Below are 12,655 nucleotides of genomic sequence, written 5' to 3'. Positions count from 1 at the left end.
TAAAAGTTGCTTTGGAAGTGACAATTTTGACTAGAAGATAAAAGTTGCTTTGGAAGTGACAGTTTTGACCAGAAGATAAAAGTTGCTTTGGAAGTGACAATTTTGACAAGAAGATAAAAGTTGCTTTGGAAGTGACAGTTTTGACAAGAAGATAAAAGTTGCTTTGGAAGTGACAATTTTGACAAGAAGATAAAAGTTGCTTTGGAAGTGACAATTTTGACAAGAAGATAAAAGTTGCTTTGGAAGTGACAATTTTTACAAGAAGATAAAAGTTGCTTTGGAAGTGACAGTTTTTACAAGAAAATAAAGTTGCTTTCGAAGTGACAGTTTTGACAAGAAGATAAAAGTTGCTTTGGAAGTGACAATTTTGACAAGAAGATAAAAGTTGCTTTGGAAGTGACAGTTTTGACAAGAAGATAAAAGTTGCTTTGGAAGTGACAATTTTGACAAGAAGATAAAAGTTGCTTTGGAAGTGACAGTTTTGACAAGAAAATAAAGTTGCTTTGGAAGTGACAGTTTTGACAAGAAGATAAAAGTTACTTTGGAAGTGACAGTTTGGACAAGAAATAAAAGTTGCTTTGGAAGTGACAGTTTTAACAAGAAGATAAAAGTTGCTTTGGAAGTGACAGCTTTGACAAGAAGATAAAAGTTGCTTTGGAAGTGACAGTTTTGACAAGAAGATAAAAGTTGCTTTGGAAGTGACAGTTTTTACAAGAAGATAAAAGTTGCTTTGGAAGTGACAATTTTGACAAGAAGATAAAAGTTGCTTTGGAAGTGACAGTTTAGACAAGAAAATAAAGTTGCTTTGGAAGTGACAGTTTTGACAAGAAGATAAAAGTTGCTTTGGAAGTGACAGTTTTGACAAGAAGATAAAAGTTGCTTTGGAAGTGACAGTTTTGACAAGAAAATAAAGTTGCTTTGGAAGTGACAGTTTTGACAAGAAGATAAAAGTTGCTTTGGAAGTGACAATTTTGACAAGAAGATAAAAGTTGCTTTGGAAGTGACAATTTTGACAAGAAGATAAAAGTTGCTTTGGAAGTGACAGTTTTTACAAGAAAATAAAGTTGTTTCGAAGTGACAGTTTTGACAAGAAGATAAAAGTTGCTTTGGAAGTGACAATTTTGACAAGAAGATAAAAGTTGCTTTGGAAGTGACAGTTTTGACAAGAAGATAAAAGTTGCTTTGGAAGTGACAGTTTTGACAAGAAGATAAAAGTTGCTTTGGAAGTGACAGTTTTGACAAGACAATAATGTTGCTTTGGAAGTGACAGTTTTGACAAGAAGATAAAAGTTGCTTTGGAAGTGACAGTTTTGACAAGAAAATAAAGTTGCTTTCGAAGTGACAGTTTGGACAAGAAGATAAAAGTTGCTTTGGAAGTGACAGTTTTGACAAGAAGATAAAAGTTGCTTTGGAAGTGACAATTTTGACAAGAAGATAAAAGTTGCTTTGGAAGTGACAGTTTTGACAAGAAAATAAAGTTGCTTTGGAAGTGACAGTTTTGACAAGAAGATAAAAGTTTCTTTGGAAGTGACAATTTTGACAAGAAGATAAAAGTTGCTTTGGAAGTGACATTTTTTACAAGAAAATAAAGTTGCTTTGGAAGTGACAGTTTTGACAAGAAGATAAAAGTTGCTTTGGAAGTGACAGTTTTGACAAGAAGATAAAAGTTGCTTTGGAAGTAACAATTTTGACAAGAAGATAAAAGTTGCTTTGGAAGTGACAGTTTTGACAAGAAAATAAAGTTGCTTTGGAAGTGACAGTTTTGACAAGAAGATAAAAGTTGCTTTGGAAGTGACAGTTTTGACAAGAAGATAAAAGTTTCTTTGGAAGTGACAATTTTGACAAGAAGATAAAAGTTGCTTTGGAAGTGACATTTTTTACAAGAAAATAAAGTTGCTTTGGAAGTGACAGTTTTGACAAGAAGATAAAAGTTGCTTTGGAAGTGACAGTTTTGACAAGAAGATAAAAGTTGCTTTGGAAGTAACAATTTTGACAAGAAGATAAAAGTTGCTTTGGAAGTGACAGTTTTGACAAGAAAATAAAGTTGCTTTTGAAGTGACAGTTTTGACAAGTAGATAAATTTTGCTTTGGAAGTGACAGTTTTGACAAGAAGATAAAAGTTGCTTTGGAAGTGACAGTTTTGACAAGAAGATAAAAGTTGCTTTGGAAGTGACAGTTTTGACAAGAAGATAAAAGTTGCTTTGGAACTGACAGTTTTGACAAGAAGATAAAAGTTGCTTTGGAAGTGACAGTTTTGACAAGAAGGTAAAAGTTGCTTTGGAAGTGACAATTTTGACAAGAAGATAAAAGTTGATTTGGAAGTGACAGTTTTGACAAGAAAATAAAGTTGCTTTGGAAGTGACAGTTTTGACAAGAAGATAAAAGTTGCTTTGGAAGTGACAATTTTTACAAGAAGATAAAAGTTGCTTTGGAGGTGACAGTTTTGACAAGAAGATAAAAGTTGCTTTGGAAGTGACAATTTTGACAAGAAGATAAAAGTTGCTTTGGAAGTGACAGTTTTGACAAGAAGATAAAAGTTGCTTTGGAAGTGACAGTTTTGACAAGAAGATAAAAGTTGCTTTGGAACTGACAGTTTTGACAAGAAGATAAAAGTTGCTTTGGAAGTGACAGTTTTGACAAGAAGGTAAAAGTTGCTTTGGAAGTGACAATTTTGACAAGAAGATAAAAGTTGATTTGGAAGTGACAGTTTTGACAAGAAAATAAAGTTGCTTTGGAAGTGACAGTTTTGACAAGAAGATAAAAGTTGCTTTGGAAGTGACAATTTTTACAAGAAGATAAAAGTTGCTTTGGAAGTGACAGTTTTGACAAGAAGATAAAAGTTGCTTTGGAAGTGACAGTTTTGACAAGAAGATAAAAGTTGCTTTGGAAGTGACAGTTTTGACAAGAAGATAAAAGTTGCTTTGGAAGTGACAGTTTTGACAAGAAGATAAAAGTTGCTTTGGAAGTGACAATTTTGACAAGAAGATAAAAGTTGCTTTGGAAGTGACAGTTTTGACAAGAAAATAAAGTTGCTTTGGAAGTGACAGTTTTGACAAGAAGATAAAAGTTGCTTTGGAAGTGACAATTTTGACAAGAAGATAAAAGTTGCTTTGGAAGTGACAATTTTGACTAGAAGATAAAAGTTGCTTTGGAAGTGACAGTTTTGACCAGAAGATAAAAGTTGCTTTGGAAGTGACAATTTTGACAAGAAGATAAAAGTTGCTTTGGAAGTGACAGTTTTGACAAGAAAATAAAGTTGCTTTGGAAGTGACAGTTTTGACAAGAAGATAAAAGTTGCTTTGGAAGTGACAGTTTTGACAAGAAGATAAAAGTTGCTTTGGAAGTGACAGTTTTGACAAGAAAATAAAGTTGCTTTCGAAGTGACAGTTTTGACAAGAAGATAAAAGTTGCTTTGGAAGTGACAGTTTTTACAAGAAGATAAAAGTTGCTTTGGAAGTGACAGTTTTGACAAGAAGATAAAAGTTGCTTTGGAAGTGACAGTTTTGACAAGAAGATAAAAGTTGCTTTGGAAGTGACAGTTTTGACAAGAAGATAAAAGTTGCTTTGGAAGTGACAATTTTGACAAGAAGATAAAAGTTGCTTTGGAAGTGACAGTTTTGACAAGAAAATAAAGTTGCTTTGGAAGTGACAGTTTTGACAAGAAGATAAAAGTTGCTTTGTAAGTGACAATTTTGACAAGAAGATAAAAGTTGCTTTGGAAGTGACAGTTTTGACAAGAAAATAAAGTTGCTTTGGAAGTGACAGTTTTGACAAGTAGATAAATTTTGCTTTGGAAGTGACAGTTTTGACAAGAAGATAAAAGTTGCTTTGGAAGTGACAGTTTTGACAAGAAGATAAAAGTTGCTTTGGAAGTGACAGTTTTGACAAGAAGATAAAAGTTGCTTTGGAACTGACAGTTTTGACAAGAAGATAAAAGTTGCTTTGGAAGTGACAGTTTTGACAAGAAGGTAAAAGTTGCTTTGGAAGTGACAATTTTGACAAGAAGATAAAAGTTGATTTGGAAGTGACAGTTTTGACAAGAAGATAAATGTTGCTTTGGAAGTGACAATTTTGACAAGAAGATAAAAGTTGCTTTGGAAGTGACAGCTTTGACAAGAAGATAAAAGTTGCTTTGGAAGTGACAGTTTTGACAAGAAAATAAAGTTGCTTTGGAAGTGACAGTTTTGACAAGAAGATAAAAGTTGCTTTGGAAGTGACAGTTTTGACAAGAAGATAAAAGTTGCCTTGGAAGTGACAATTTTGACAAGAAGATAAAAGTTGCTTTGGAAGTGACAATTTTGACAAGAAAATAAAGTTGCTTTGGAAGTGACAGTTTTGACAAGAAGATAAAAGTTGCTTTGGAAGTGACAGTTTTGACAAGAAAATAAAGTTGCTTTCGAAGTGACAGTTTTGACAAGAAGATAAAAGTTGCTTTGGAAGTTACAGTTTTGACAAGAAGATAAAAGTTTCTTTGGAAGTGACAGTTTTGACAAGAAGATAAAAGTTGCTTTGGAAGTGACAGTTTTGACAAGAAAATAAAGTTGCTTTGGAAGTGACAGTTTTGACAAGAAGATAAAAGTTTCTTTGGAAGTGACAGTTTTGACAAGAAGATAAAAGTTGCTTTGGAAGTGACAGTTTTGACAAGAAAATAAAGTTGCTTTGGAAGTGACAATTTTGACAAGAAGATAAAAGTTGCTTTGGAAGTGACAGTTTTGACAAGATGATAAAAGTTGCTTTGGAAGTAACAATTTTAACAAGAAGATAAAAGTTGCTTTGGAAGTGACAGTTTTGACAAGAAAATAAAGTTGCTTTGGAAGTGACAGTTTTGACAAGAAGATAAAAGTTGCTTTGGAAGTGACAGTTTTGACAAGAAGATAAAAATTGCTTTGGAAGTGACAGTTTTGACAAGAAGATAAAAGTTGCTTTGGAAGTGACAGTTTTGACAAGAAGAAAAAGTTGCTTTGGAAGTGACAGTTTTGACAAGAAGATAAAAGTTGCTTTGGAAGTGACAGTTTTGACAAGAAGATAAAAGTTGCTTTGGAAGTGACAATTTTGAAAAGAAGATAAAAGTTGCTTTTGAAGTGACAGTTTTGACAAGAAAATAAAGTTGCTTTGGAAGTGACAGTTTTGACAAGAAGATAAAAGTTGCTTTGGAAGTGACAATTTTGGCAAGAAGATAAAAGTTGCTTTGTAAGTGACAATTTTGACAAGAAGATAAAAGTTGCTTTGGAAGTGACAGTTTTGACAAGAAAATAAAGTTGCTTTCGAAGTGACAGTTTTGACAAGAAGATAAAAGTTGCTTTGGAAGTGACAGTTTTTACAAGAAGATAAAAGTTGCTTTGGAAGTGACAGCTTTGACAAGAAGATAAAAGTTGCTTTGGAAGTGACAGTTTTGACAAGAAGATAAAAGTTGCTTTGGAAGTGACAGTTTTGACAAGAAGATAAAAGTTGCTTTGGAAGTGACAATTTTGACAAGAAGATAAAAGTTGCTTTGGAAGTGACAGTTTTGACAAGAAAATAAAGTTGCTTTGGAAGTGACAGTTTTGACAAGAAGATAAAAGTTGCTTTGTAAGTGACAATTTTGACAAGAAGATAAAAGTTGCTTTGGAAGTGACAGTTTTGACAAGAAAATAAAGTTGCTTTCGAAGTGACAGTTTTGACAAGAAGATAAAAGTTTCTTTGGAAGTGACAGTTTTTACAAGAAAATAAAGTTGCTTTCGAAGTGACAGTTTTGACAAGAAGATAAAAGTTGCTTTGGAAGTGACAATTTTGACAAGAAGATAAAAGTTGCTTTGGAGGTGACAGTTTTGACAAGAAGATAAAAGTTGCTTTGGAAGTGACAGTTTTGACAAGAAGATAAAAGTTTCTTTGGAAGTGACAGTTTTGACAAGAAAATAAAGTTGCTTTGGAAGTGACAGTTTTGACAAGAAGATAAAAGTTGCTTTGGAAGTGACAGTTTTGACAAGAAGATAAATGTTGCTTTGGAAGTGACAATTTTGACAAGAAGATAAAAGTTGCTTTGGAAGTGACAGTTTTGACAAGAAAATAAAGTTGCTTTGGAAGTGACAGTTTTGACAAGAAGATAAAAGTTGCTTTGGAAGTGACAGTTTTGACAAGAAGATAAAAGTTGCTTTGGAAGTGACAATTTTGACAAGAAGATAAAAGTTGCTTTGGAAGTGACAGTTTTTACAAGAAGATAAAAGTTGCTTTGGAAGTGACAGTTTTGACAAGAAGATAAAAGTTGCTTTGGAAGTGACAGTTTTGACAAGAAAATAAAGTTGCTTTCGAAGTGACAGTTTTGACAAGAAGATAAAAGTTGCTTTGGAAGTGACAGTTTTGACAAGAAGATAAAAGTTGCTTTGGAAGTGACAATTTTGACAAGAAGATAAAAGTTGCTTTGGAAGTGACAGTTTTGACAAGAAGATAAAAGTTGCTTTGGAAGTGACAATTTTGACAAGAAGATAAAAGTTGCTTTGGAAGTGACAGTTTAGACAAGAAAATAAAGTTGCTTTGGAAGTGACAGTTTTGACAAGAAGATAAAAGTTGCTTTGGAAGTGACAGTTTTGACAAGAAGATAAAAGTTGCTTTGGAAGTGACAGTTTTGACAAGAAAATAAAGTTGCTTTGGAAGTGACAGTTTTGACAAGAAGATAAAAGTTGCTTTGGAAGTGACAATTTTGACAAGAAGATAAAAGTTGCTTTGGAAGTGACAATTTTGACAAGAAGATAAAAGTTGCTTTGGAAGTGACAGTTTTTACAAGAAAATAAAGTTGCTTTCGAAGTGACAGTTTTGACAAGAAGATAAAAGTTGCTTTGGAAGTGACAATTTTGACAAGAAGATAAAAGTTGCTTTGGAAGTGACAGTTTTGACAAGAAGATAAAAGTTGCTTTGGAAGTGACAGTTTTGACAAGAAGATAAAAGTTGCTTTGGAAGTGACAATTTTGACAAGAAGATAAAAGTTGCTTTAGAAGTGACAGTTTTGACAAGAAGATAAAAGTTGCTTTGGAAGTGACAGTTTTGACAAGAAGATAAAAGTTGCTTTGGAAGTGACAGTTTTGACAAGAAGATAAAAGTTGCTTTGGAAGTGACAGTTTTGACAAGAAAATAATGTTGCTTTGGAAGTGACAGTTTTGACAAGAAGATAAAAGTTGCTTTGGAAGTGACAGTTTTGACAAGAAAATAAAGTTGCTTTCGAAGTGACAGTTTTGACAAGATAAAAGTTGCTTTGGAAGTGACAGTTTGGACAAGAAGATAAAAGTTGCTTTGGAAGTGACAGTTTTTACAAGAAGATAAAAGTGGCTTTGGAACTGACAGTTTTGACAAGAAAATAAAGTTGCTTTGGAAGTGACAGTTTTGACAAGGAGATAAAAGTTGCTTTGGAAGTGACAGTTTTGACAAGAAGATAAAAGTTGCTTTGGAAGTGACAGCTTTGACAAGAAGATAAAAGTTGCTTTGGAAGTGACAGTTTTGACAAGAAAATAAAGTTGCTTTGGAAGTGACAGTTTTGACAAGAAGATAAAAGTTGCTTTGGAAGTGACAGTTTTGACAAGAAGATAAAAGTTGCCTTGGAAGTGACAATTTTGACAAGAAGATAAAAGTTGCTTTGGAAGTGACAATTTTGACAAGAAAATAAAGTTGCTTTGGAAGTGACAGTTTTGACAAGAAGATAAAAGTTGCTTTGGAAGTGACAGTTTTGACAAGAAAATAAAGTTGCTTTCGAAGTGACAGTTTTGACAAGAAGATAAAAGTTGCTTTGGAAGTTACAGTTTTGACAAGAAGATAAAAGTTTCTTTGGAAGTGACAGTTTTGACAAGAAGATAAAAGTTGCTTTGGAAGTGACAGTTTTGACAAGAAAATAAAGTTGCTTTGGAAGTGACAGTTTTGACAAGAAGATAAAAGTTTCTTTGGAAGTGACAGTTTTGACAAGAAGATAAAAGTTGCTTTGGAAGTGACAGCTTTGACAAGAAGATAAAAGTTGCTTTGGAAGTGACAGTTTTGACAAGAAAATAAAGTTGCTTTGGAAGTGACAGTTTTGACAAGAAGATAAAAGTTGCTTTGGAAGTGACAGTTTTGACAAGAAGATAAAAGTTGCTTTGGAAGTGACAGTTTTGACAAGAAGGTAAAAGTTGCTTTGGAAGTGACAATTTTGACAAGAAGATAAAAGTTGATTTGGAAGTGACAGTTTTGACAAGAAAATAAAGTTGCTTTGGAAGTGACAGTTTTGACAAGAAGATAAAAGTTGCTTTGGAAGTGACAATTTTTACAAGAAGATAAAAGTTGCTTTGGAAGTGACAGTTTTGACAAGAAGATAAAAGTTGCTTTGGAAGTGACAGTTTTGACAAGAAGATAAAAGTTGCTTTGGAAGTGACAGTTTTGACAAGAAGATAAAAGTTGCTTTGGAAGTGACAGTTTTGACAAGAAGATAAAAGTTGCTTTGGAAGTGACAATTTTGACAAGAAGATAAAAGTTGCTTTGGAAGTGACAGTTTTGACAAGAAAATAAAGTTGCTTTGGAAGTGACAGTTTTGACAAGAAGATAAAAGTTGCTTTGGAAGTGACAATTTTGACAAGAAGATAAAAGTTGCTTTGGAAGTGACAATTTTGACTAGAAGATAAAAGTTGCTTTGGAAGTGACAGTTTTGACCAGAAGATAAAAGTTGCTTTGGAAGTGACAATTTTGACAAGAAGATAAAAGTTGCTTTGGAAGTGACAGTTTTGACAAGAAGATAAAAGTTGCTTTGGAAGTGACAATTTTGACAAGAAGATAAAAGTTGCTTTGGAAGTGACAATTTTGACAAGAAGATAAAAGTTGCTTTGGAAGTGACAATTTTTACAAGAAGATAAAAGTTGCTTTGGAAGTGACAGTTTTTACAAGAAAATAAAGTTGCTTTCGAAGTGACAGTTTTGACAAGAAGATAAAAGTTGCTTTGGAAGTGACAATTTTGACAAGAAGATAAAAGTTGCTTTGGAAGTGACAGTTTTGACAAGAAGATAAAAGTTGCTTTGGAAGTGACAATTTTGACAAGAAGATAAAAGTTGCTTTGGAAGTGACAGTTTTGACAAGAAAATAAAGTTGCTTTGGAAGTGACAGTTTTGACAAGAAGATAAAAGTTACTTTGGAAGTGACAGTTTGGACAAGAAATAAAAGTTGCTTTGGAAGTGACAGTTTTAACAAGAAGATAAAAGTTGCTTTGGAAGTGACAGCTTTGACAAGAAGATAAAAGTTGCTTTGGAAGTGACAGTTTTGACAAGAAGATAAAAGTTGCTTTGGAAGTGACAGTTTTTACAAGAAGATAAAAGTTGCTTTGGAAGTGACAATTTTGACAAGAAGATAAAAGTTGCTTTGGAAGTGACAGTTTAGACAAGAAAATAAAGTTGCTTTGGAAGTGACAGTTTTGACAAGAAGATAAAAGTTGCTTTGGAAGTGACAGTTTTGACAAGAAGATAAAAGTTGCTTTGGAAGTGACAGTTTTGACAAGAAAATAAAGTTGCTTTGGAAGTGACAGTTTTGACAAGAAGATAAAAGTTGCTTTGGAAGTGACAATTTTGACAAGAAGATAAAAGTTGCTTTGGAAGTGACAATTTTGACAAGAAGATAAAAGTTGCTTTGGAAGTGACAGTTTTTACAAGAAAATAAAGTTGTTTCGAAGTGACAGTTTTGACAAGAAGATAAAAGTTGCTTTGGAAGTGACAATTTTGACAAGAAGATAAAAGTTGCTTTGGAAGTGACAGTTTTGACAAGAAGATAAAAGTTGCTTTGGAAGTGACAGTTTTGACAAGAAGATAAAAGTTGCTTTGGAAGTGACAGTTTTGACAAGACAATAATGTTGCTTTGGAAGTGACAGTTTTGACAAGAAGATAAAAGTTGCTTTGGAAGTGACAGTTTTGACAAGAAAATAAAGTTGCTTTCGAAGTGACAGTTTGGACAAGAAGATAAAAGTTGCTTTGGAAGTGACAGTTTTGACAAGAAGATAAAAGTTGCTTTGGAAGTGACAATTTTGACAAGAAGATAAAAGTTGCTTTGGAAGTGACAGTTTTGACAAGAAAATAAAGTTGCTTTGGAAGTGACAGTTTTGACAAGAAGATAAAAGTTTCTTTGGAAGTGACAATTTTGACAAGAAGATAAAAGTTGCTTTGGAAGTGACATTTTTTACAAGAAAATAAAGTTGCTTTGGAAGTGACAGTTTTGACAAGAAGATAAAAGTTGCTTTGGAAGTGACAGTTTTGACAAGAAGATAAAAGTTGCTTTGGAAGTAACAATTTTGACAAGAAGATAAAAGTTGCTTTGGAAGTGACAGTTTTGACAAGAAAATAAAGTTGCTTTGGAAGTGACAGTTTTGACAAGAAGATAAAAGTTGCTTTGGAAGTGACAGTTTTGACAAGAAGATAAAAGTTTCTTTGGAAGTGACAATTTTGACAAGAAGATAAAAGTTGCTTTGGAAGTGACATTTTTTACAAGAAAATAAAGTTGCTTTGGAAGTGACAGTTTTGACAAGAAGATAAAAGTTGCTTTGGAAGTGACAGTTTTGACAAGAAGATAAAAGTTGCTTTGGAAGTAACAATTTTGACAAGAAGATAAAAGTTGCTTTGGAAGTGACAGTTTTGACAAGAAAATAAAGTTGCTTTTGAAGTGACAGTTTTGACAAGTAGATAAATTTTGCTTTGGAAGTGACAGTTTTGACAAGAAGATAAAAGTTTCTTTGGAAGTGACAGTTTTGACAAGAAGATAAAAGTTGCTTTGGAAGTGACAGTTTTGACAAGAAGATAAAAGTTGCTTTGGAACTGACAGTTTTGACAAGAAGATAAAAGTTGCTTTGGAAGTGACAGTTTTGACAAGAAGGTAAAAGTTGCTTTGGAAGTGACAATTTTGACAAGAAGATAAAAGTTGATTTGGAAGTGACAGTTTTGACAAGAAAATAAAGTTGCTTTGGAAGTGACAGTTTTGACAAGAAGATAAAAGTTGCTTTGGAAGTGACAATTTTTACAAGAAGATAAAAGTTGCTTTGGAGGTGACAGTTTTGACAAGAAGATAAAAGTTGCTTTGGAAGTGACAATTTTGACAAGAAGATAAAAGTTGCTTTGGAAGTGACAGTTTTGACAAGAAGATAAAAGTTGCTTTGGAAGTGACAGTTTTGACAAGAAGATAAAAGTTGCTTTGGAACTGACAGTTTTGACAAGAAGATAAAAGTTGCTTTGGAAGTGACAGTTTTGACAAGAAGGTAAAAGTTGCTTTGGAAGTGACAATTTTGACAAGAAGAAGTGACAGTTTTGACAAGAAAATAAAGTTGCTTTGGAAGTGACAGTTTTGACAAGAAGATAAAAGTTGCTTTGGAAGTGACAATTTTTACAAGAAGATAAAAGTTGCTTTGGAAGTGACAGTTTTGACAAGAAGATAAAAGTTGCTTTGGAAGTGACAGTTTTGACAAGAAGATAAAAGTTGCTTTGGAAGTGACAGTTTTGACAAGAAGATAAAAGTTGCTTTGGAAGTGACAGTTTTGACAAGAAGATAAAAGTTGCTTTGGAAGTGACAATTTTGACAAGAAGATAAAAGTTGCTTTGGAAGTGACAGTTTTGACAAGAAAATAAAGTTGCTTTGGAAGTGACAGTTTTGACAAGAAGATAAAAGTTGCTTTGGAAGTGACAATTTTGACAAGAAGATAAAAGTTGCTTTGGAAGTGACAATTTTGACTAGAAGATAAAAGTTGCTTTGGAAGTGACAGTTTTGACCAGAAGATAAAAGTTGCTTTGGAAGTGACAATTTTGACAAGAAGATAAAAGTTGCTTTGGAAGTGACAGTTTTGACAAGAAAATAAAGTTGCTTTGGAAGTGACAGTTTTGACAAGAAGATAAAAGTTGCTTTGGAAGTGACAGTTTTGACAAGAAGATAAAAGTTGCTTTGGAAGTGACAGTTTTGACAAGAAAATAAAGTTGCTTTCGAAGTGACAGTTTTGACAAGAAGATAAAAGTTGCTTTGGAAGTGACAGTTTTTACAAGAAGATAAAAGTTGCTTTGGAAGTGACAGTTTTGACAAGAAGATAAAAGTTGCTTTGAAAGTGACAGTTTTGACAAGAAGATAAAAGTTGCTTTGGAAGTGACAGTTTTGACAAGAAGATAAAAGTTGCTTTGGAAGTGACAATTTTGACAAGAAGATAAAAGTTGCTTTGGAAGTGACAGTTTTGACAAGAAAATAAAGTTGCTTTGGAAGTGACAGTTTTGACAAGAAGATAAAAGTTGCTTTGTAAGTGACAATTTTGACAAGAAGATAAAAGTTGCTTTGGAAGTGACAGTTTTGACAAGAAAATAAAGTTGCTTTGGAAGTGACAGTTTTGACAAGTAGATAAATTTTGCTTTGGAAGTGACAGTTTTGACAAGAAGATAAAAGTTGCTTTGGAAGTGACAGTTTTGACAAGAAGATAAAAGTTGCTTTGGAAGTGACAGTTTTGACAAGAAGATAAAAGTTGCTTTGGAACTGACAGTTTTGACAAGAAGATAAAAGTTGCTTTGGAAGTGACAGTTTTGACAAGAAGGTAAAAGTTGCTTTGGAAGTGACAATTTTGACAAGAAGATAAAAGTTGATTTGGAAGTGACAGTTTTGACAAGAAGATAAATGTTGCTTTGGAAGTGACAATTTTGACAAGAAGATAAAAGTTGCTTTG

Source organism: Euprymna scolopes, chromosome 22 (genome assembly GCF_053919585.1).
Source record: "Euprymna scolopes isolate OS-2025 chromosome 22, ASM5391958v1, whole genome shotgun sequence".
Classification (NCBI taxonomy): domain Eukaryota; kingdom Metazoa; phylum Mollusca; class Cephalopoda; order Sepiida; family Sepiolidae; genus Euprymna; species Euprymna scolopes.
This window is presented reverse-complemented; position numbering follows the sequence as displayed.